The following is a 23,174-nucleotide window of genomic DNA, read 5'->3' on the forward strand; positions in this document are numbered from 1 at the left end:
GGAGTTATGACAGTGTCATGTCAGTCTTATTCAACCCCCTTCAAATAAAGTGTTACCAAACTTTTTCATGTGATTTGAGTTCAATGCTACAGTATAGATAGCATATTGCACATAAAATTCCTTTGTTGTAGAAATATACACAGGAACTATAGGTTGCATTCACATGCAAGATTTAAACATGAGGCTAAATATTTAAAATTCAAATGCTAAGAATATTATATGCTCTCTCTGTAGCGTCTGCTTGAAATATGTTCAACGTTTATCCCAATCTAACTAGTTTTGATTCATCTGTTTCTCTGTTTCTCCTTTGACAACTTTTGAAAGATTTCTTCTTGTGTCTCCTATGTTTTCATTTAAAACAAAAGTTTAATCAGTTGTGAAATTTAAGCATGATAGACATGTCGGCAACAAAATGCAAATACTTATAAAGCAAACATTAAAAATGGAAAGCTGCAAATCGTACAAATCGAATGTGAACACATAGCCAATGCTTTCAAATTCCTTTTGATCCCATCATCTCTAAAATAGCCTTTAAAAGAAAACCTTACTATGGTTTGAAAAATGTACTAGTATTTAAATCTCCCCCCTGCTTCAAGCTTCACCAATTTAAATAAAATATGAGGTTTACATTCACAGGAGGTCCCTGAAACAAGAAGTAGTTCATCCTCCAACCTACATATTGCTCCATTATTTCTAACAAATAATGGCCTCTCGTATGTGGTCCTTTAAAAACACAAAGCCTGAACATCCTAATGAGCTCTGGGTCCAAACAAGCTGCTCTCTGTAGCTAATTCAACACTGAAGACAGAGAAGCTGGACAAGAGACCCCAAGTCAGCTGGTTGGAACACAGAGCCGGCAGGATCTCCAAGGCGACTTCGCCTCACCAATCAGGCCAATTTGTAGGCATTCATTTCCTCCAATCTGTCAGGGTGTGGTGGAGGGAGGAAGGTGGAGCTGTTAGGAGAAATAAAGCCAAATGAGACTCTGGGGGATTGGAGACAACAGAGGAGCTGGCTGTGTCCCTGTCTCTTCCAACACTGGTCTCTACAACATTCTCCCTTTCACTTCCCAATTTCTGGGACAAAATGACTCCTACAATCCTTTCTCTGCCTCCATCCCGACAGAGGAAAGATAAGCATTCAAGCACTAATAGCTGTGCCCTTGAGATCTGCAGCGCTAACCAACCTTCCTGTAAGCAAAGCTGAGCTTGTGCTTCTCTTCCCTTTTGTTTCAGAGGCCACATACTCCAGATACATTGTTAAGGGTATTGAGTGTTGCTGAATATGTCGCCGGCTTTGTTTCTGGTGAGTGTGCCCTCCAGCAGGAGTAGTGAAGCACAAGAAATGTCTTTTTTAAACTTTCTAGATGTTATAGTGGTGTGCAGACATTTAAAGAACCCCAAATTCTTTTTATCTGAAATAATAATAATAATTCTGGTGCTTTCAGAGAGAGTCACGCAGAATTTATGACAGCTTAATCAAATTTATTTTTCTGTTGTGCTGGAAATTTTTCTCAAGCTACCAACTGCAAAGTGAAAGCAAAATCAATCTTCTCCCAGCTCTTTTTATTCCTCCTTTTGAGCAATAATTACAGTGCATGGCAAACATTTTCACATTTCTTTTACCTTTTCACATGTGCCACCACAATCATGTCATTGTATTTAATTCGTGGGGGGGGGGAGGTTAAGATGCACTAATACAAAGTAGTGCAAAATGGTGAAGCAAAACTACAATTTAGATTATTTTCCAATCTTTTTGCAAATAAAATCCTGATATATGTCGCATGCAATTGCAATGCAGCCGAACAAAAGTCGCAAAAATATTTAATATTGAACTATGGTATTATCATGTGAAAGTATGTTGATGATCACACTTTTGATCTTGCTGTGGGAATTATCTTTTTTTAGCTGAAACATGTAAGTTGATCAGAGTTGATGGGAAGATAAAAAGAACTGAAAAGAGACAAATCCTGAAAAAACTGTTATAGGCAGCAAAGGGCTCAAGACTGCAGCAGAAGTTCACTTTCCACCTGTACAATGACTTCTAATATACAACCAGCATGAACACAATTCTATCAATTAAATAAAAAAGATAAAGAAGAAGGAAAGAAAGAAAGAGAGAAAGAAAGAGAGAAAACAATGAAATAAATGAGAATAATGCACATTTTTACACCTTTGTTTAATCAAATTTATTTTTTACAACTGTCTCCTGCCAGAAGCCAATATCTTTTGAGGGGGAATAAGAAGAGCTGTAATATAAAAAAAAAAAAAAAATTAAGTGACACAATTTGGACAGTATCAACATAAAACAATTATCCATGTGTCAGAATGGTCAAGTCAAAGTCCAGACTGATATCTAATTTAACATCTGTGGTAAGCTGTGCGCAGACGCTCTCTGTCCAACCTCAGTGTCCTTCGATGATGGACAAAGCTTCCAGTCTTTAGATGTTGAGACGTACCACACCAATGTGCAGCATTCATGGCAGTTAAATGTGTGATTATAATCCATGCCACACTTTTCACATTTCTATTTGTAAAAAGCTTTTAAAAACTTGCAGAATTTTACTCCCACCTAACAACAATTAATTTTTTTTGTGTTTTTGAAATTAATAACTTTGTTTCCAATTAGGTCCTGGCCAAGAGGCAGCAACAAATAAAATACAGAGAATTTAGTCAGTCAGTCATATGAAAGTTTTATCAAATACATTTTAAGAGAAAAATGTTATTAGCAATTTCATATTTATTTCATTTGGAGATTAGTTTCTCTTTTACTGTACTCATATGTTCAGGGGACTGCAGATCGACGTGTAGAGGAACCTTCAGAGGATACAGTAAGACGTCTGTCCATTTGCCGTATTTAAATGAATGTTCTGTCTCTTGGTCCATGCGACAGTCAGTTAACCTCCAACATTCTCCCTTGGTTATTTGCAAAGTTTGCAATGTATCAACTTAATGAAACATGAAGCTCTGTCAGCTTCAGTTTTGCTTCTGCTGCCTCTCTGCAGATTCTGAGCCCTGCTAAATTCTTCAGAGGGACATGTGAAGTAATTACACACTGTCTGCAATGCCCAATGTTGCAAATAGTTCCCTTAAATTCCTAAACATTTCATCAGCATGGACTCTAGCCCACAGCATTTGCTTGGCCTGTTGTTATTAATGTGGAATTATCAAAGCTGGTCTGTGTCGAGCCCTCTGGACTGACACAGTTATGTTCTCAAATTTTAAGTGTGGTAGGGGTCTGCTGAGCTGTCTGGCGCCATCGTCTTTCTAAGCGTGTCATTACTGTAACCACGAGAACAGCACAATGTAGCCCCACAAACACACACACACACACACACACACACACACACACACACACACACACGCACACACATTTCTGAGCTACCAGTCAATCCATGCCCTTTTGCTGAAACAATAAATACTTATCAAGCTTCGTGAAACATGCCACAAATAAACCACAACAATTATCAGATCTGGAAATTGCTGTCAGTTAAGCTGTGAAACATGAGAAGATGTGAAATGTTTTACATAGCTGAGATATGTGTAATAAATAGTTTTTGTCATACTAATCTGAGTCAGGAGGGATGCAAATTGCTATTCTACATTACAAAGACACATGGCAAAGATTGTTGCTCTCTATAACGCTTACATTAAAAATGTGTTTTATTTGCACAGGGTTTGACTGCACATTTATTAGTATGGAAGTGGTTCCAGAAATTTTACAATATTTTTGCATGAATACATGGAGGGTTACTGCTATAACTGCCATGGACAATGTTGTGCATATATTGTTTGCATTTTTATGTATTTGAAATATGTCTAATAGTTTCTGGAGCTGAATAACTTATTTTTTTTAGTAGGAGGAGAGATATAAATTCATGCTTTTTCTGCTCATTATTTTATTTAGTTGCAACCTGAACTACTCATATTTATTATTGAGTGAATCAAATTAAAAAAACTAAAATTGAATGTTGATCATCTTATACTGTTATTTCTAGCAAAGCACAATGAAGTCTTTAAATAGCATGGCAATGTTATGTTCACGTCTGATGATTATTTAATCATTTCAGCATAATTATTATTCATTATTTCTATTTTTCTTCTTTTTCCCAGATATTTATTTGCATGTGTTTCAAATAAATAAAGATTTAATTTAATTTAATTCATTTGCTTAACTAATTGGGAAAAACAATAAATCCTGAGAGCAGTTCAGTCCTGGATACAGTAAACAAACAGCTGTGTAATATACATTAATACATATGTTTGCTTTTATGATAATGCAGCATCTGTCCTTTGACTTTATCCCTACCCTGGAATCAAATCAGGTTTCTTCACAATATTACAATAATATTACCTGAGGGTTAGAGTTACAGTTGGGTGTCAAAAGTGAAAAAGCTTGTCATTTCCAGATAGGTTCAACACCTTCTTTATCTAATGTTTTCATGTAATATGTGTTTAATATATTGAAACCATATGGTATCTGATTCTATTGCCGTAACTAAGTTACCTAATTTAGCTAAGTGCATCTTGTGTTTTGCTAATTTAGCGTAGGAGGTTCCCTGTTATACTACAGTAAATAAAAAATGTGCTAAATATTTTCTTAAAACCTTGAAACCTCTGTGGTTACTCATGTAGAGTTAATGACAGCTTTCCTGTTGAAAAGTTATAAAATAAACCTTTTCCACATCCGCGTGGAATGTTAAAGATTCCTTTCCTTCCACTACCGTTCAAATCAGTCCATTAGAGATAAGACTTGCCAAAAGTTCACAGGGTCCTTTCTTACCCAACAGGTGCTCCTCGTCACTCAACATGTACGGATACACACCTTCACACAACCACTGTCCATGCCTCCCTCTCCAAGCGCAGGTGCTGCACTTTATAGAAAGAGCAAAGGGTAAACAGGCCGGTCTTTTAAACAGAAGGGAAACATAAAAGGCAGTTTTGCAGGCTTTTGAGGCTGCTTTAGATTTGCTTGGTAGCCTATTGACACAGCTGCAGGCCCCACCCTCTGCCCATATCGCCTAAAGAAAAGAAGCTTGCATTGCAGCCTACATGCTTTGCAATCTGTTATTATGAAAGCTAAAAGAAAAACCCTGACATGCAGAAGATATTGTGAAGAAGCCAAACAAAAACCTGACAAGCCTTTATAAGCGCCAGAGGATTCGGTGCTTTTGTTAGTCGAGAAACTGAGAATCTGTGTGTACACATGCATGCCCCGGCACATTCTTACATACACGCTGATGTATATACTGTAGCTTTGTGGTTTTGATTATGTGCGTGTGATCTTTGTGTGTGCTGTCACTGCCCAGCTGTTGCATAAAAAATAAAAAAAAATGCTGTTGCCTTAGAAAATAAGTGGCACACAATTACAAGTTCCAGTCGGGGGAGCACAAAGAGAAAGCAGCAGCGGACTGGCCGATAAAAGGAGCCGTATTTATAGGGAACTTCTGGGCATTTCAGAGCTTTGTGTTTGTGATGGAACATGTACATGAAAGAAATTGTCACATAATTGCACCCTGTTAAGCATATGACCTATCATTTTGTTGGAAAGTGGAAGGCTTGATTTGGTGAGAGCTTGTAAAGATTACAAACGTTCAAAAAGAATGAAAAGAGGGTTGAATGAAGTGCACGTCAATCACCGGGAGTTTTAGACGATGCAATCATGTATTTCTGCCTGAAAAGATGGAATCTGAAACCTTTAAAACGTTGAATCACAGACTCACAAAGAGATCGTCCCAGGACAAACAGTGCATTGCAAAAGTATTGATAGCCTTTGAACTTTTCTTCAGTCATGACATACACTTTCTTACTTTTTTTTTAATTATGTGTTGAACAAATACATAATATTGCATAATTACAGAGTTGAATGAAAATTATACAACAATTTAGAAATAGTGGCATCTTGTACTCTTCCCATTTTATTCTGATTCTGATCATAATTATGATATCAGATATTATTATTATTATTATTATTATTATTATTATTATTATTATTATTATTATTATTATAGTTCACTGTAAGTTTCCTAGTTGTCATCTAGGCAGTAAATGTAATTTACATGGGTAATCTGACTTATTTATAAGCACAGCAGTATTAAGTATCTTCATTCTTAGGTATCAAAGCTGTAAAATATTAGATTGAGACACCATAAAACTTTGTATTTTACAAACTGGGCTATCCAGTAAATTACTCTTTGGTTATCAACCAGATTGGGAATGGATCACTGAAATGTTTGACTGGGGGAAATGATGTCATCTTCTTTTTTGTGGAGGTGGAATAGCTTCCACAGGTGAAACCCAGAGGACAGAAAAAAACCAATCATCAGCAGCTCTGGTAAACATGAGCGTCTGTGAGTATTGGATGCTAATATTTGGAGCCATTCCCTGTGGTCAGAGCTGCGATCCATTCGTACCAAGTTGGATTTGTGCTGCAGCTCCTCACAGGATCTCCAGTCAAACAAGCTGCTGTGCCCCGATACACACTCCACGAGCAAACACGATGCACTGCTGTCTTATTGCTCCAGATCAGCTATTGTGAAAACATTTATGTGCCACACACTTATCTTTGTGATCTGTAGAAAACTGGCTCAGCATATTATCTAAGGGAAAATGTTTTCTAAAGTCCATTATGCAGAATTGCATTTAGTTCCCCATAGACATACATTGTAAAAAATGATTTCAGTGCACTGAAGCTTTCTGACCCCTGCTTGTTTCTTTCAGTATAAATATTTTTCCTTTTACTGGACCCTCATCTAACATTTAAACAGGTGAAAATGTGACGTTCCCTCAAGAAGGAGTGCAAACGAAGTTGTTAGCTTTAGATTTGATCATTATATGTCCGGTTTTATTTGGAAATCACCGAGATGAACTGCAATTTCTGCATCTCACCATAATTATTGTTTTAAGAGAGAATTTTGATGTGATTATGTCTTTGGGGGAACAATGATAAACACTTCTGGGTCCAAGTTATGCATACATTGATTACGTTACAGTACAGCCCAGACGTTGTTATGTGACTTTATGAGATGTTTATGAGATGCATAAACTGAATTTTTTTGAAAAAAAAAAAGTCCAGTTTTAGAACTAGTCTGACCCAGCTGTCTACCTATCACAGTTTCACCTTTCATGTAAAGATCATGCAGCACATCAGCTACAGGGACAAAATGTCCACTTGCTGATTAATATTAATTTCACCAGTCATAATGTTGTGCATAATGAGTGCATGAGAAATTATTGTATTGTGATTTGAACTGATATAACTCAAAACCTCTATGTAGAAATTTCTGAGTTTCTTAAATTTTAGGAAGTTCGTTAACATTTTAGTAATTTTCACCTCCTCTGTACAGTCTAAACCATTTGTCAAAGAAGATTACATCCAATCAATAAATCAAAATTATTATTAGAACAGAAATGTTGTTTTATGCCATATTATGGCCTATAGGGGTGTCTAAATTGCTGAATAATTTTGTGGCCCCTGACTGCAGTGAATGGAACTGATTCAAATAGACACTTAGATTTCCTTAGGATGACATTTTCAAATGTATGTTTTATTAAATGGAAAATGTCAGGTACAACACAATATGTATTTATTTTCTTTCATTTGTTTAAGTACAGAAAAGCTTATAATAATAAATAATTTCTTTAATAGCTAAGACAAAAATAAAAATATTTTCTAGAACATATTGATTTTGATTTTTGATTTTGAAAATCAAAAATTCATTCAACTCTCTTTTCATTCTTTTTGAAAGTTTGTAATCTTTACAAGCTCTCACCAAACACAACAAAACATAATTTTTTATTATGTAAAAATAATAAAAAATAAGTCATTATTATTATTATCATCATCATCATCATCATCATCAACAACAACAACAATAGTTCCTAAGGGTAATGTCTGAGACTCTGTCTGACATAGATTCTTTTTTCTTTTCTACTTTTTTCTCAAAACATTACATATTGAATTTAATGCTCAGCAGATACAGTAAAAAGCAAAAAATGAACAATGTAAATGTTTTGCATCTTTAATTATGGTAGCAATGGCTGGTTCCTAAGTATTGTCAACTTGCCAATTTTTTCAAGAGTGTGAAGAGTTTGGGGGGATTCTCAGAGCGTAGATTATGGTGGGAGTCAGAGTCAGCAGCACACAGAAGCATCCAGCACAGAGGCTGAAAGTCGTTTTTTTTTTTAGCTACTCTGAAACCAAACATGATGCCAGAAGTGTTTAGCCTTAGCTGCAGGAAAAAAAAACAAAAAAAGTTTGACAAAACGTTATGTGTTTGTAAGAGTAACCTTTATGTATTTTGGGCTATAAAAGAATCTTGTCAACATGGTAAAATGATGTAAAATCTTCAGTGGAAGCAGTCTGTTGGTTAAAAAATATCTGAGACCACATCCAAGTTAGTTTGATGCTTAAACCCTAATCAGTTTGTAAAAACAAGAACACAACCACAGTAACCCAATTACTATATGAAGAAATAAAACTGCACCATAGAAAGCTCACACTGAGGAACAAATGAGGTTCAGTCATCAAAGAACGAAAGCATATTATGAAGGTATTTATGAATGAAGTTAAAATGAAAAGTGCATCTCATAAATCTCTGTTCTGTAAACCTTTAAATGCATCCCTGCTCCAATGTGCCTGAATCAGGAGACTGAACTACATCCTCATTATGTCATCAAACGCTGCAGAAGCCTGGCAATGATCTATTCACCTGATCAAGATGTGTTAGAACAAGGACACATCTAAAAGTTTCAAGACAGAAACAGACTTTTCAAAACAGTTGAGTCAAGGCAGGATTTTCTTTAGAACATTTTCCCCATATGTTTTAACCTGTTTTATAACTTTTCATCCTTTTCAATATCAAACCTAAAGCAATGTTCTCACCTTGTAGTTTATATTGCCCTAGAATCATATTTTATGCAAGAACTTCTCTTCTTCCCTTTAGCAGCTTTGCTTCTAAGTGGTATCCAGAGGACATCATGCGGTGAAACACTTTTAAAAGATACAGGATGATATGTTCATTATTATCAACATTTTAGATTTTAATCTTCCTCCCAGAGATATTTCTTCATAAAGTGGGATCAAAGCTCCTGGCTGCATTTTCTTAGTGAGGTGCTTTTGTTTTTCTTAACAAAGCCAAAGTCCAAAGTCACAGAAGTTTGAGCCTCCCCCACTCCACCATGCGCAGGCTCAGATGAAGCATGGTGAAGCTCCAAAGCTGCCCTTTAGCGTCGGAGCTCTTTGGTATCGTCGGTGCCTCCAGCTCTGAGTGACATAGAAGATTTGACGTCTTTTGTATGAGGATTTAAAACAGGCCAGGTGTGTTTGGCAACGTGCGTAGATCTGGAAGTGTGTGTGCATTCTGCAAGCATGTGCATGTGTTTACTTGAGCATCACCAGGCAGATTCCCTCTCATGTACACCTGCAGGAACAAGTGTCTGTGTTTGTTTGAGCACTGGAGGTGATGATAGTGAACCAACATGTCTAAATCTCTCAAACACCAACTGCTAATATTAATGACACATAATTCATGCTTATTATTAAGAGTAATCCTGCTACTATGAGAAAAAAAAATCTATTATCTGTTTCAAACTCAGTTTAAATCAAGCAAACGTTTCCAAGCGATGTTTTAACAAGTGAAAGTAAATCCAGTCGTAAGTGGGCGACTGTGATATGGGGTTTATTTTATAGCGCCAGGGGTTTAATCCAACTTTTTCCTCAAGAGAACAACTTTCCACCTTCCCCGTATCTCTTCTTGCACATCTAGAGACTGAAAACAGTACATGTTCTTGTTTGTGAGTCAAGTTGGATTAGATGGAGAATATCTGTAAATACCAATTTTCAATTGTTCCCATAAATATTGAATTGGATTTACAGCTGAACCTTGAGTAGGCCATTGTAAAATATGAGCACTTGTTCATCTGAGCAATTCCACTGTAGCTGTGGGTGTTTGTTTAGGATCGGGTTCATACTGGAAAGGTCAACAGATTCTCCTTCCTGAACTTGGATCTCTAAATGAAACACTTCCTGTCAGGTGGCTGGTCAAGTCTTTGCAGGTTTGTAGTTTTAGTATAATCTTTCCATTTTTCTCTGACAGATTAAATATTGCTCTGTGAGATGTTGGGTGACTGTTTTATAACTTTGTCCCGCTTTTCACTTTTCAACGAATATATCCTTGATGCTGTGTTTCCTGGCCTTCATGACTGATTTTCTCTGACAAACTTTTGAGGCCTTCTCAAAGCAACAGTGTTATAACTTAGATACTAAAATGAATGTACACAAGTAGTAGACTTCACTTACTAAATAAGTAACAAAGTAAGCAGCTGAACATTTTTAAAGGAATTAATTGAATAGTTTCTTTTTGTTTTCACAAACATAAAATAAGAGCCACCACAAATAACTCATCCTAGCGTGACTCTTTGAAACAAAGCAGACAGTTTGTGATTGGACCTAAAATTATGGTAAATTCACTTTTAGGAAAGAAGACCTTCCTCTTTGGAAATTGTGGTCAAAACCCACGTCTCCACACTATGAAAGGTCAGCAGCGAGGCAAAAGACTACATGTGTGGAGCCCATTGTAGAAGGAGAACAAGAAGAGAGCAGAACATCCACAAAAATAAACCGTACACAGAAAAGCCCTGTAGTTATCCAGGCCACAGAACAGGCTGCTAGGCTCCGAACCACACCGCAGCAGGATGGAGAAAGGGTGTGTGTGTGTGTGTGTGTGTGTGTGTGTGTGGTGCAGCAAGCCATGTGGACTGTGGTGTGGTCGGGTTCCCCAGCTAAATTTAATAAGGGTGCCTCTGGTTACATCATGGCCAGAAAAACCAAAAGACAGAGAAAGAAACGGGGGGAAAAAAGATCCCTGCATCAACGCTGACATTTTTGAAGAACCACTCAGTTTGCTTGAAAGTTCCAGCTGCAGATAAACCACTGTCGTGTGTAAAAAAAAAAAGAAAAGAAAGAAAAAAACAACAACTTTGTGGCCCTAAAGGCTATGAGATACTACCTCCTTTCCAAATAAAAGATATTGATTTCTTGTTTGTCAAAGAGGATGTCTATTTGTTCTTTCTTTCAAGAAACTTATTGAATTTTGTAGGAAATATTTTATCTTGATGCTGTTTTCTTCACAGGGTGGAATCATTTTAACATATAATTAGCACAATATGTTAAGAGAAAACAGGTTTCCAGGTCTGGATAATAAGGGAAGTAGTCAATGTAAATCACTCAAACAACAATTAAGAACAGAGAGCTAAAACACATTTTCCAGGGATTTTATTTGCTTTTTTGCTTCAAAAAATAAATACACTCAAAGCTAAGTATTGAGGAAAAGTCATAGCTGCCATTTTAGACTGGCGTTATGCCTAGGCAAACCAGGTGATGAATGATCAGTTATCATGTCAAAGCCAACATTTGCTTTTTTTACTCTTGTACTTCTACACTTTGAGATTAAAGTCTACTATCATCTTCAAAAATCAAAAACATGGAAAAAAAAATCTGAGGCAACAATTAAAGTTTGTAGGACAAGAAAATGCAAAGTAGGTGATAATCAATAAAGGTATTTGGAAGAACATCTGCATTTTCACAGACAGTTTGGATTTCACAAATACTTAAAATTTATTTACTAATCAATTACAGTAAATTTTGTCTTTTAAACATTTTGTTTATTTTTTTCCCCTACATATTAAAGAACAATTAAGGTAATTGTTTTAATCTTCTCCTTTCTAATTTAAATAGACTTTGCCACACGCTTGATGAATTATATGAGGTAGGAAAAAAGTGAGGGAAAAATAGTTTTGAAAACCAATAAACAGATTTATTGGAGACACATAAGGTTGTCGAAATTGATATAAAAACCACATCCGCCACTGGCAAAGTCATTTTGAGCACAACACTTTATAGCAGCAAATAGCAGCTGGATGCTTGTGAGCGTCACATCCTCAGTAATCAGGAGAAAGTTTGATGAAATATTAACTTAAATAGCCTGAAGGTATCAAGAGTAACTTGGAAAAGCACCGTCAGTCAACACGGCTTGATGACACATCCAGAAATGCACCCAAAGCTGTAATATGTAAAGTGGAAAGCATCAATTAACTTGTCTTATAAAGTCTGCTGCTGCTGGAACAAAGCTCATCCCAGATGTGAAGGAGAAGGAGACACACGTTGGTCTAATGTGTGATTTGCAAGTTTTAAACTAAATGTTTTTCAGGAAGGAAAATGGAAAAATGTTTCTCTCACAGCTTACAATTTTAAAACAAACCTTCCAACAATTACATGTTGAGTTTTTGTTCCCTATGTGTGATGAGCTGCACGGAATCGGTTTCATTTTGTGATGGTGAATTTTTAGCTTACAGGTTTTATTGGGAATCAGAACATTTAATACATTAATCATAAAATAAAATAAAAAACTACAGGTTTTTTTTATTATTCTCAGATTGAATTGTTGTTTATGTTCTAAGTTCAACTATATGAGAAAACTTTTGACAGTGCTGCTTAAATCAGAAGAAGACTTTCATAGTTGAATGAGAGAACTCAGTTTGCAAAGAAACAGAAATACAATGCAGAGGCTTTATAAGTCAACCTCAGAAAACTGCTGGGATTAAACCAGAATGAATATTCTCTACATTTCCTGAGACACATGATCCCTCTTTAATTCACCCATCCACACTCATTATCCTGAATGTCATTTGTGAAAGAAGGAACATTTGTGGAAGCGGGGGGAAACAATCCTCAGAAAATTAATGAAACCATGTGTTAATCTCATCTGATATTTTGGTTAAGTGAGGTGTGAAGAGGAAAGGTCATGTGTCTGTTCTGTACCCCACAGATACACATGCAAATATATACAAACCATTGAATACGTCCAACATTCAGCTGACTCTCGTTCTGTGGTGTCCCTCTGGTCTCCCTGCTCACCTTTTCATTTATCAGCTCAAGCTAAAGTGATTAAGCAGCAGCTGTTCTGTCAACACCTTTCTTGCTCTCTTTTTCTCACACACACACACACACACACACACACACACACACACATTTAATTTACTCTAGCAGTCAAATTGTGCACCGTCCATAAAATGCCAGAAACCAAAAGTGTCATAAAGTAACAGATGCTATACAAGTCAGTTAAGTATTGTTCCAACTTTTTACCACTTCAAATGAAAACGAATGATCATTTTATTTTTCCTATGCCTTTACAGGTGGATCTGTAATCTATGTCTTGCGAACTAAATCTAAACATTAAACGCTTTCACCTATTTGGCTTGACTCCAATGTAATGGGAATATGTTTCAGGCTTTACCACACAGTCTAGAAAGAGGTGTGTGTGGAAAAGGACAACTGTTACATGACGAACCATTAGGAGAGGTAGAGGTTAAACCCTTTAAAACCAACCAAGAGGGTCAAGATTGGAAATGACCCAGAAGTGATCCACAAGAACATTATTTCAAAAATGTTTCTAGCCCCATTTAGTTGTTTTTTGTTGCAATGATCAAAGGTAAATAGAATGTAATGACATATGAGGCAACAATGTTGACTTATTTTTACATTAAATGCTTTCACTGTAATTTTATTTGGCTATGGAAGCTGAAAAAAAATTAGAAAAATGCCATTGCTCCACTTTGGAACAGTTCTTCATTAAAAATAGAAATTAATTTCTTTTTATTTTAGATTACATGTAAAAGTGAACATGGGTCATACACCCAATGGAGGAGTGAACAGATCTGTTGTCTCTGCAGCATTTTAAATTCATTCATTTTAAAAAATGCTTTGACTGAGTAAAATGTATAGTAAAAAGACATACAAAACAATATTGTAGGTAAAACCAAAAATGTGACCCTGCTTACCACATCAGGCTCCAACAACATCCTAAAACTTATCTGGAAGATCATGTCAGAAAATTGGATTAATGTAAAATTAAAGATTCACTTTATCTTTATTTAGCTCAATCTAAAAGGCACAGTTCAGAACAAAAATCAAATAGAAATGCTGATTGCACTGAAACCTGTTTTGAGAAGCAGCTAATTCTGCCAAGTTTATTTTTTATTCTAAGAAACAAGTTTAGCTTAAATCTTTTACATTGGGATTGTATTTTACTGTCCTAGTTTTATATTTGATTTTTTATATTTGAAGAAAAGAATGAACTCTACAACGTCCCTTTACTCCAACCACAGCAGGCCTCTTCTGTTATTAATGAAGAAGAGGATGTCTTCTTCTGTTTGTCAGATAAATCTATGTATTTTATTGGTCTGCGGAGCAGTCTACAATTTTACCTCCATCTAATTGTTTGAAGAACTTTTTTAAGTTCTAAAATTCTGTTGAAATTGGTTGTTGAAAATAACTAAGTCTGAAAAAAAATATCAAGAAAACAAATTAAATGGAGATATTTTCCTCTTTCCATATTAGCTTTGACAAAAGAACCTAACCACAAAAGCAAAATGAAAACGGTTTATAATTACAGAGTGACAGGTTTACTTTTCCATTCCACAAGCCGCAATAAAACAAAAAATACACATTGTTTAAGGCTCTCTAAAGGACCAGGTCTAACTGGTCCTGATCCTTTAAGCAAAGCATATTTAATTAGTAATATTTTATCAATTAAGTAATATGTTATGCTTAAATGGGAACTTATCTAACCATGACATAAAATAGTTACTTTCATTCTCTGCAAACAAATCCCCATTGTCACACTCTTCCACAATAGTCTCCCTGCAACAAATGTGCATTTCAGAGGAATATTTTGCTGGTCTGCAAGGGGAGAAATATTCTGTTGGAGTCAATTATAAGACAATCAAACTTATATCAAAGAACAGAGAGAAAAAGTCCAAATTAAAATTGAATTTCACACTCATAAGAGTTCAAATCAGAAATAAAAAAAACTAAGAAACTACAAATTTCAGATGTGCATCAGTGAGTGAGAAATAAATAAAAAAAACTTTTCTATAGACAACAAAACATTTTATATTAGAAAATGGAATTTAAAAAAAATATATGGTGCTTATGCTGCTCATGATTATTTCTTTATTGTTGCCACACAAAGCAAAAACAATCAATCTCAATCAACAATTGCTCTTTTTATTCAGCTGAGGATAATTACAGCCCTTTGGCCATGGCTTTGTTTGTCAGAATGCTCCGCATCAAATCTGGAGTACATGATGGCACAAACCTCTTCTGTTGGGATGAAATGTAATTCTCTGATGGAGGAAAGTGGAGGAAAGGCGTGTGCGGAATGATGATGGCCTGTTTAGGAACGTGGAAGCTCCTGTCCCAACCAAAGCTGCCCTATAATTAGATAGTGGGCTCTGCAGCTCCATTTACACTGAAAAGAATAAGTAGGAATAAGTAGACTTTGGTGTGTGTATTATAAACAGTGCAGTTTTTACTCATGTTTACCATGCTGTAGATATGCACCATTATTTTGACATATGTCCAGAGATGTTTTTCTAAGACAGTTTATTTTGGGAGAAATGTGAAAAAAAATAAGGTAAAGCAAAATAAATGGAAATATGATTTTGTTTACTTTCATTTTAATAAGTTGGAGGAAATATACAGTAATTTAATTCCACTCCTTCTCCTTAAATTATCTTTTGTTAAAGTGGGTAAAGAAAAAGCCTAATTTCACAATCTGATAAAGGTTGGCGTAACAACACTGTAAGTGAATAAACGTGAATGTACTGTATGTTTACAGTTATTATCCCAGACCTTTTAACAGTAGCTTTAGTTAAATTAACTGCTAACCCTTCTTGGAAAAGCATCTCATACTGAATGTGAGCAAAAAAAAGAAATGATTGTATAATTCAAGAAAAACAGGATTGGGTCAAACACCATTTCCATCATCATGGGAGAAGAAGTGCAGGTAGTGGAGGATAAATACCTTTAGCGTTCACCTGGACAACAGACTGCATGGAGATGCAACACTAAAGCCTTCTTCAAGCAGGGACAGAGCAGATTGCAACCTTAGGTTATTCAGTGGTCACAGAAAAATGCTGCATAATCTTCTGTATTATGTAGTGGAGAGTGTAATCTCTGCTGCTCTTTTCTTCTGCTGGGGCAGCAGAATCAGAGCCAGGAATTTAAAAAGGTCAAACAACCTGACAAAGAGAGTTGGTTCTGAAACATCTGGAGATGATTGTGCAAAGAAAAATTCTTCGTAAAATGAAGAACCCTATGAACAACTCTGAGCAAACTCTTCATGAGGATGTTATGCAACAACAGAGTGTCTTCAGTCAGAAGTTTGTTCGGATGTGTTGTAATGCAGACCACTACAGGAGACCCTTCCTGCTCAAAGCCATCGACCACATAACTCTTAGAAAACATGGCTGGTAAAAAAAAGAAAAAAAGAGAAGCTATTTGTAAGACAATTTTATATTTCACATGGATGGATATTTTAATTGTTTCTGAGTAGATTTTTTTGTGGAAGTATTTCTGCTAAAAGACAAAAAATAAATCAGTTAATTTCCAGACAACTATTTAATTCGTGCTCCAACCCAGAAATGGTCTTAATTACAGCTCTTAACTTTTACTGTGCACAGCAGGAGCGGGGAGAGAAGTTGTTCTGTTTTTGCTTTTTTGTCACTTCCATGTTTCAGACAATCAAACAAATACTGATTGGACAAAGACTATATGAGTAAACTTTTAGTTTTTTAAGGGTTAAAGTAAAGTACCAGATCAGAACCACCACCATGTCTGGGTCTACCTTTTTGTTTTCAGTGCCAGATGGATTTACTAGACTGTTATAAAGCAGGATCTTTTCGGCCTTCACTGCCAGGCATAAACTTGTGATACAGTTATATCATTCTCATTCAAAGGGAAGTTGTGCAATTCTAGGAAAGCAAGCCATGCATCTACAGTACCATTGTTTGAATTAATTAGATTTTAATATTACCACCAGATCCCTTTGGTAGTTTTGTGTAAATTTGCGGGATGAATGACTGTGTAATGACCTCATCTTTTAGTCATTATTCTCCACTATAAAAAACGCCACTCTGTCATTTGCCTCCATTTACTTACGTGAGAACAGAAAAGCTTTTTATGCTCCACTTCTTCTCCTTTTCAACCTTCATTGTGCAAAAAGAGAAAAAGAAAGTCAGAGAAGAAGTTTGCAGAGCAGACAGGGGCAAACTGTTTATTTATGCCTCTGATGCTCTGCTGTGCTTTCTGCGAACCACCAGCGTTTTAAAAGACGTAATTTAACAAATGACACAAGAGCAGAGATTTTGGACGAGCCCATTTTGTAAGGGACAGGGGAGCAGAGGCAGGCATAAAATGAGACATGACTTAGAAAAACAGGACACTAAACCACTTTCATATATATTCCCCTATTTCACAGCTTTCTAAAGTTAACCACTTCCTACTGTTGTTGATGTATTGCAATGTTAGCTCTCATTTACTTCATTAGCTAGTTCAACTACCCTCCCGACTCCATGGTGGTACAGCCCTCGGCTCCTATTGGTATCCACACCGTCGGGAACGACTGCACAACATGCTGGAGACGGTGGCCGCGCCGCTCCTCTCAGAGTTAACTTTTTAATCCCGGTTTTGTTGCTTTATCACTAGAGAGGAGGAGGCGGAGGAGGTCGAGGAGACAGACGGGGAGAAAAAGTCAGTCATGCCAAGAGGTTAGGGTGAGAGCCGGGGGAGCGTCTTCTTGTGAAAGAAGCCCGTCGGTATTTGTTTGTGTTGAAGGGGGACAGAATAAAGAGGGAAGAGGGGGAAGCAGGGGGTCGAGAAGCCCGGAGAAGAGCGAGAGAAAAGTGGGGTTGAAGATGCAGCTGGCCGCGGTGCTGTGGGGCGTCCTGGCAACTTTGTTCCTCAGCCAGAGTCCAGGTAAGAGAGTCCGAGAGGCGACGCAGCGACGCGGGCTTCAAACTGCATGTGAGCGTGTTTTGGAAGAGGTGGACAGAAATGAACATTTTTAAAACTGTGAATTGGACTGTTTGTGGCACTTTCAGATAATTGGACCCAACAACACTTAACTTCTTCCCGTACTGGGGACACTGGGTTGGTGAGATGTGTTTGATTTCCCCTTTAGAAGGTATTTTCATAGCCAAAAATGCGCCGAACAGATTAGACTTTCAGTTTTGTGTATGAATGTTAATATGACTTGCAAAGTGCATTACTTTTTTTTTGTTAGCTTCAACACTTTGATTTATTGTAACCTTTTTGCATTTGATTGTGCCAGCGCTGTAGCCCAATGCTAAACTACAACAGTACATCCCAAGTTTTGCGCAGAATTTCCTGCATTTGAGCAAATTATATTTTGATAAAACGAGTTTCTGGTGTGTGGAATTTGCATCCAGTCTACTCCAGCATGGGAGGTGTGTGCGTATGCCAGTGTGCTGTCAGATCCTTGCCTTGAGGCTGATTTTTACCAGCACAAGCTGATGTAGGAATAAATTATCCCTTCCTAAATCGGGCAGAATGCCTTTGCTTGACTTACTTTCATAGATGCTGGAAATGAGGCGTCAGATGCAGGAAGTCCAAGATTTTCACATTGTTTTTGTGTGTTTTCTATGAGCTAGAAAGTTCTGAGCACTTCTTTGAGTACCCTCTCCCAGGGAAAAGGGGGGGGGGGGGCCCATGGGGTTAATTTCCCATAAACCTTTTGTGCTTTCATTGCAGGTTGAGAGATGTTTATCTCTGATAGCTTATATCTTGTGCCCCAACCCCGATCCCCTTTAGCAGCACTTGTCAGAAGTATGAGGGTTTTCCACCACCCCTTGTCCAATGTTTCTCCAACACCTTGTGTTTACAACATGTTAGAACAGCCGCTGGAATGCGAGGACTCACTGCTTTTCCCAAACACACACACACACACACATAGAGACAGGGCTTAGCATTATTATACACATGGATGCCCGGTGCCGTGCTCTCTGACGCATCATGAAGATTTACCTGACAGCCAAGCCAAAATTACACCTGCAATTATCTGGTTAGAGATCTCGAAAGGAGGTTGGAGCAAATGTGACATCTCCTAAATGTCACCAGAAAACCGTCTTCAAAATGTCACCCAGATAGGAGTCAATATCTCAACTGGAAACAAAAGGTACAATGGAGGAGCCACATCCTATTAATAATTGGGTTTTTCATCTTTTTTTCAAATATAGTTATTAATGTCCTGCTGCCCAAACACACACACACACACACCTACACACACCAACACACCAACCCCTCGTTATCTGGGGCTGGGAGCCGTGCTGGTTTGATTATAGTCTTGTTCTGTCATAAAGCAATTAAGTCTGCTGGGCGTGTGTCATGTATCAAACACGTCTTTGTCTGTTGTCTCTGATTGCGATAGGTCACAGCTGGCATTTTAAGTGGAGGATAAATTGTATAGCTCCAGTGAATGTCTCTGTTTATGTGATGACCGCAGGTAGATGGTGTTCACCTTTAATTTTAAAATTATGATCTTGAAGTTTGCCATGTTTCTGGCCAAGTTATTCACGTTGATCATCTGTTTTCCACAGCATGAGGTACTTTCTAAGTATTTAACTTAATAAAAAGGAAAAATGTTGTTTGGCTTAAAGGATGAAAAACAAGAGTAATACCATAATTTTGGAGTTGCCTTTTCTAAATGGCAACATTAAAGTCAGCTGCTGGTTCCATTTGACTGGACATAGCTATAATTTATTTAACTGTGTTTGTTTGTGTGTGTGTGTTTGTGTGGTGTTCATGACTAATATGTGTGTGAGGTCAAAATGCCTTCTCAGCCAAGTCCACTGGCCTTGCAGTAATAGGCTGAGTTGGACTAATGGCATGTTGGCAAGTGTGTTACACAGTTTAATGGTGTGCTGTGGGACGGTGCTTCTCCTCACCCTCTGCTGTGATTCCCACAGGGGCCCCTTTTCATTCACTGATCGGCTATTGATTGGAGTTGCAGGTGTTTATGTCCCAAAGAAGACATTCCATGCTTTGCATTTTCAAGAAAGCATGTCAGAAATGAGTTTTGATATCTTGCAAAAGGTGTAAAAGGTACAATTTACACAATAATGCTTGAACTGAAGAATAAGATGTAATACAATAAAGAAAAACAGAAATGTTATTTTAAATACAAAACATCTCCTTTCTCTCTTCCTGATCTAAGTGACTCAGTGTCCTAAACAGAGACATAAGTGAAATACGACTATCTTTGTATAACATGTTCTTTGATGTCTTTTTGCAGCTTTTTCTGTAAAAGATTTGTCGTAATTGCTGGTAAACGGCAAGGAACCGATCGAAAACCTTTTGATAAGGTCAAAAACGGAAGAACAAGGTACCAACTCACTCTAAGAAACTTAACTTGCATTTGATGATGTAAATTGAATGAGGAAAAAAAAAAGATTTGTAGTTTTTGCATAACTACACTAGATATTGATTGATTGTTGGAGTGAACAAGAGGTCATTGTGGAATTAAGTTTCAAGCTAAGTGGCTTTGAGAGAGCAGACTGAAAGTTTGATCTTTGGTTCAGGTTGCTTCCACCTGCTGTGCCCTTTCCTGCTTGCTATGCCCTCTCTTTGGATTGATTAGTCCCCTGACGACAGACAGTCTAACACAGCCTCACACCAGTGTTTGTTTTTTTTTTTTTTTTTCCCTGAACATCCAGGCATGGTTGTGCATACCCAGCAAGCTTCAGAATGTAAATTTATAACTTTGTCTTGCAGAAATGCTCCAAGCCACATTTAATTAAGTGTCCTCAGAGTAATTGTGTTGATATTAATAGTGTTGCAAGGTTGACATTTATGACTAACCCAGTCCACAGAGAGATTTGTTACACTCTTTGTATTGTTTTTGGTGCAGATCCATCTCTGTAGGGCACAGTATTTCTCTCTCAACGGGGAAATGTTGACCTGGAGGTTGTAGCTATGGCTAGTTTCTATAAAACAAGTTTTTTCTTTTTCTTGAATCTGATTGTTTTGGCACATGTGCGCGTTCACCTTTCATTCTGGCTTCATAGCCTATGCTAAGGACTTTTAGGGGGTTTAAGAGGTGGAAAAAGCCCAGATTTATTGGGATGTGTAAGACTTAAGCTCCTGTGTTGGGAGGGTATAAATGTTCTGTACTCTCTTCTAGTCTAGATGGTTAGGTTGGCATTGGCCAGGCTGTTGCTTACGCCAGAGGACGGGGGAACAGGCCACCCGATACCCCCGCTGCGCTTTGTGTGTCTCTTCAGAAAGGATGGAATTGCACCTCCAAGGTAGCAGTGGAGGTAACTATGATTACTTTATTTCCACCCCCGCTCTCCCTCTAACATTCTCTGATGGATAAATGTCAGACCTCAGACCTCTACCCTCCTCGTGTTGCTCTAAATCACCTGGCCCTCACTCTGCAAGTCGGGCTTTCTCTGTAAGAGACCCCTGGGCGTGCTTTCTTCTTCTGGATTGTTTCTGGTTTCAGAACATGAATCTGCAACCCCAGGGCGTATTTCAATTATGCTCACTGCTCTAATATCTGTCACAGATGTCAGCTTTCAGTGCACACAGCAAACAGACAAACAAAGTTAACCACCGTCAGCTTGTACTTTGGAGAACAATTGTTCTCATTGTAACAACAGATATGAGCCACCAGTAGAAATGCTTGCCAAAGTTTAATTTTATCATCCTCCTCAGGCTAGTTACAAACAAGATGAAAATACACATTTATCATTAGCTCTTGTGCCTTCCAAGGTAATTATATTGGAAAGGAAATTTAAAATGTTAAGATCCTTAATCCTTGTCAAAAGTAAGTTACTGTGTATTTTTAAAAGTCTCTCCAGGGACAACAAATGAAAGTGACTCCTCTGGGGAGTCACAGGATTAGTTTTTCCCTGGATAACCTGAAATTCAGTTCATTGGTTGTTCTGGCTACGGTTATGTGGTAGGTCACTGATGCTCCCAGAGGTGGTGGCCAGAAGTGCGCGTGACGGTCAATGTTGTGCATGAATGTCTTTGAACTTGTAAACCCATCAACACAATTCACTTTAGAGTCTTTCTTTTAAAATTTAGCTTCAGTTGAATAATAATAATAAAAAAACCAAAGATTTGCCATAATTCTTGTAGTTTACTACTTGTGGTCATGCATCATATTGGTGGCCCATCAGAGGATTAGTAGTGAAATAGAGTCCTGTCCTTTTTCCACACCAAGTACTGTCATTCTGAGCTCCTTGGGGGTTGCAGATTATTGGAAACTGTAATAAACTCTGGTTCTCCGTCTCAGCGGGGGCCTGCTGTGGAGGACAGAAAGATAAGCAGGCCTGGAGACTCGCTGTCTGAGCACACCAGTGGAGGGGGGAGCAGGGACACAAAGGCATTTTGAAGGACACACTCAGGTAGAGATCCATAGTAACTTAATTGTTCATTAGAGCCTCTCCTCACTTTGTGACTAAAGAGGAAAGCTTCACCTGGGACATTCCATAAAACGGGGGCATATCTGGAAGAGGACGTTTGTGGGGAACGACCAGGGGATTGTTGAGATAAAGGGCCTCTTTCCGTCCCCAGTGTGGTTTTAGTCTTACAAAAAATAAGCCACTTATTCTCTTTGTTGTCTCAGCTTGAAATAAAGACATCACAGGATCATATTTGAGGACAAAGATAATGTTTTTATGACAGAAGTGTTTGAATGGCTATAGTTTGAACTGAGAGATGAGGGCAATTTACAGCACACCCAACTTTTTTTGTCTACAATTAGTTTTCGTAAATTAATGTCCATCTGACTTTTTTTTTTGTAGCAGTGCAATCTAATTTTATTATGTAGCTCTGACTTAAAATGTGCATTCAGTGTGATTATGTTCATAGAGACAAAACTTGTTCTCTTTTTTTTTAGCATCATTCAGAAGGGGGACAATTTGTTTTTGTAATCAAATGAAACATGAATATGAATATTCTCAGATAACCTGCTTTAAAACAAACATTCAGAGCAAGAGGTCTCAGTGCTGTTAGACATATTAGCTTATTGGTAGTGGAGTGCAACAGCAGAAGCTTTGGACATGTCGTGAGCAAACTAATAACACTGATATCCCAACAGATGAAACATGGTGCTGGCAGCATCATGCTGTTCCTTAATTGTGGCAGGGAAGCGGGTCAGAGTTCACTATAGAGATATAAATAGGAATGTCAGAGAGAGATCATGTTTTTTTTTGTTTCCTTTTTTTTTAGCTAATTGAAGTCAGTTTTTGTTTGAAAATAAGTTTATTAATTAAACTTACTCTTGCAGCTATACCAGTGGCTTT

The 23,174-nt window shown here is 37.3% G+C and overlaps 1 long non-coding RNA gene across 1 annotated transcript; it reads left to right on the forward strand.

Annotated features, from left to right (window-relative positions):
* Window positions 1–17,446: 17,446 nt before the first annotated feature.
* Window positions 17,447–22,252, forward strand: LOC106953117 (uncharacterized). The gene is made up of 4 exons (XR_001426126.1): window positions 17,447–17,817; window positions 20,153–20,242; window positions 21,041–21,176; window positions 22,163–22,252. It is a non-coding gene; the product is annotated as an uncharacterized LOC106953117 (long non-coding RNA).
* The last annotated feature ends 922 nt before the right edge of the window (window positions 22,253–23,174 follow it).

Source organism: Poecilia latipinna, unplaced genomic scaffold (genome assembly GCF_001443285.1).
Source record: "Poecilia latipinna isolate Pla-1442-1.1 unplaced genomic scaffold, P_latipinna-1.0 Scaffold561, whole genome shotgun sequence".
NCBI lineage: Eukaryota > Metazoa > Chordata > Actinopteri > Cyprinodontiformes > Poeciliidae > Poecilia > Poecilia latipinna.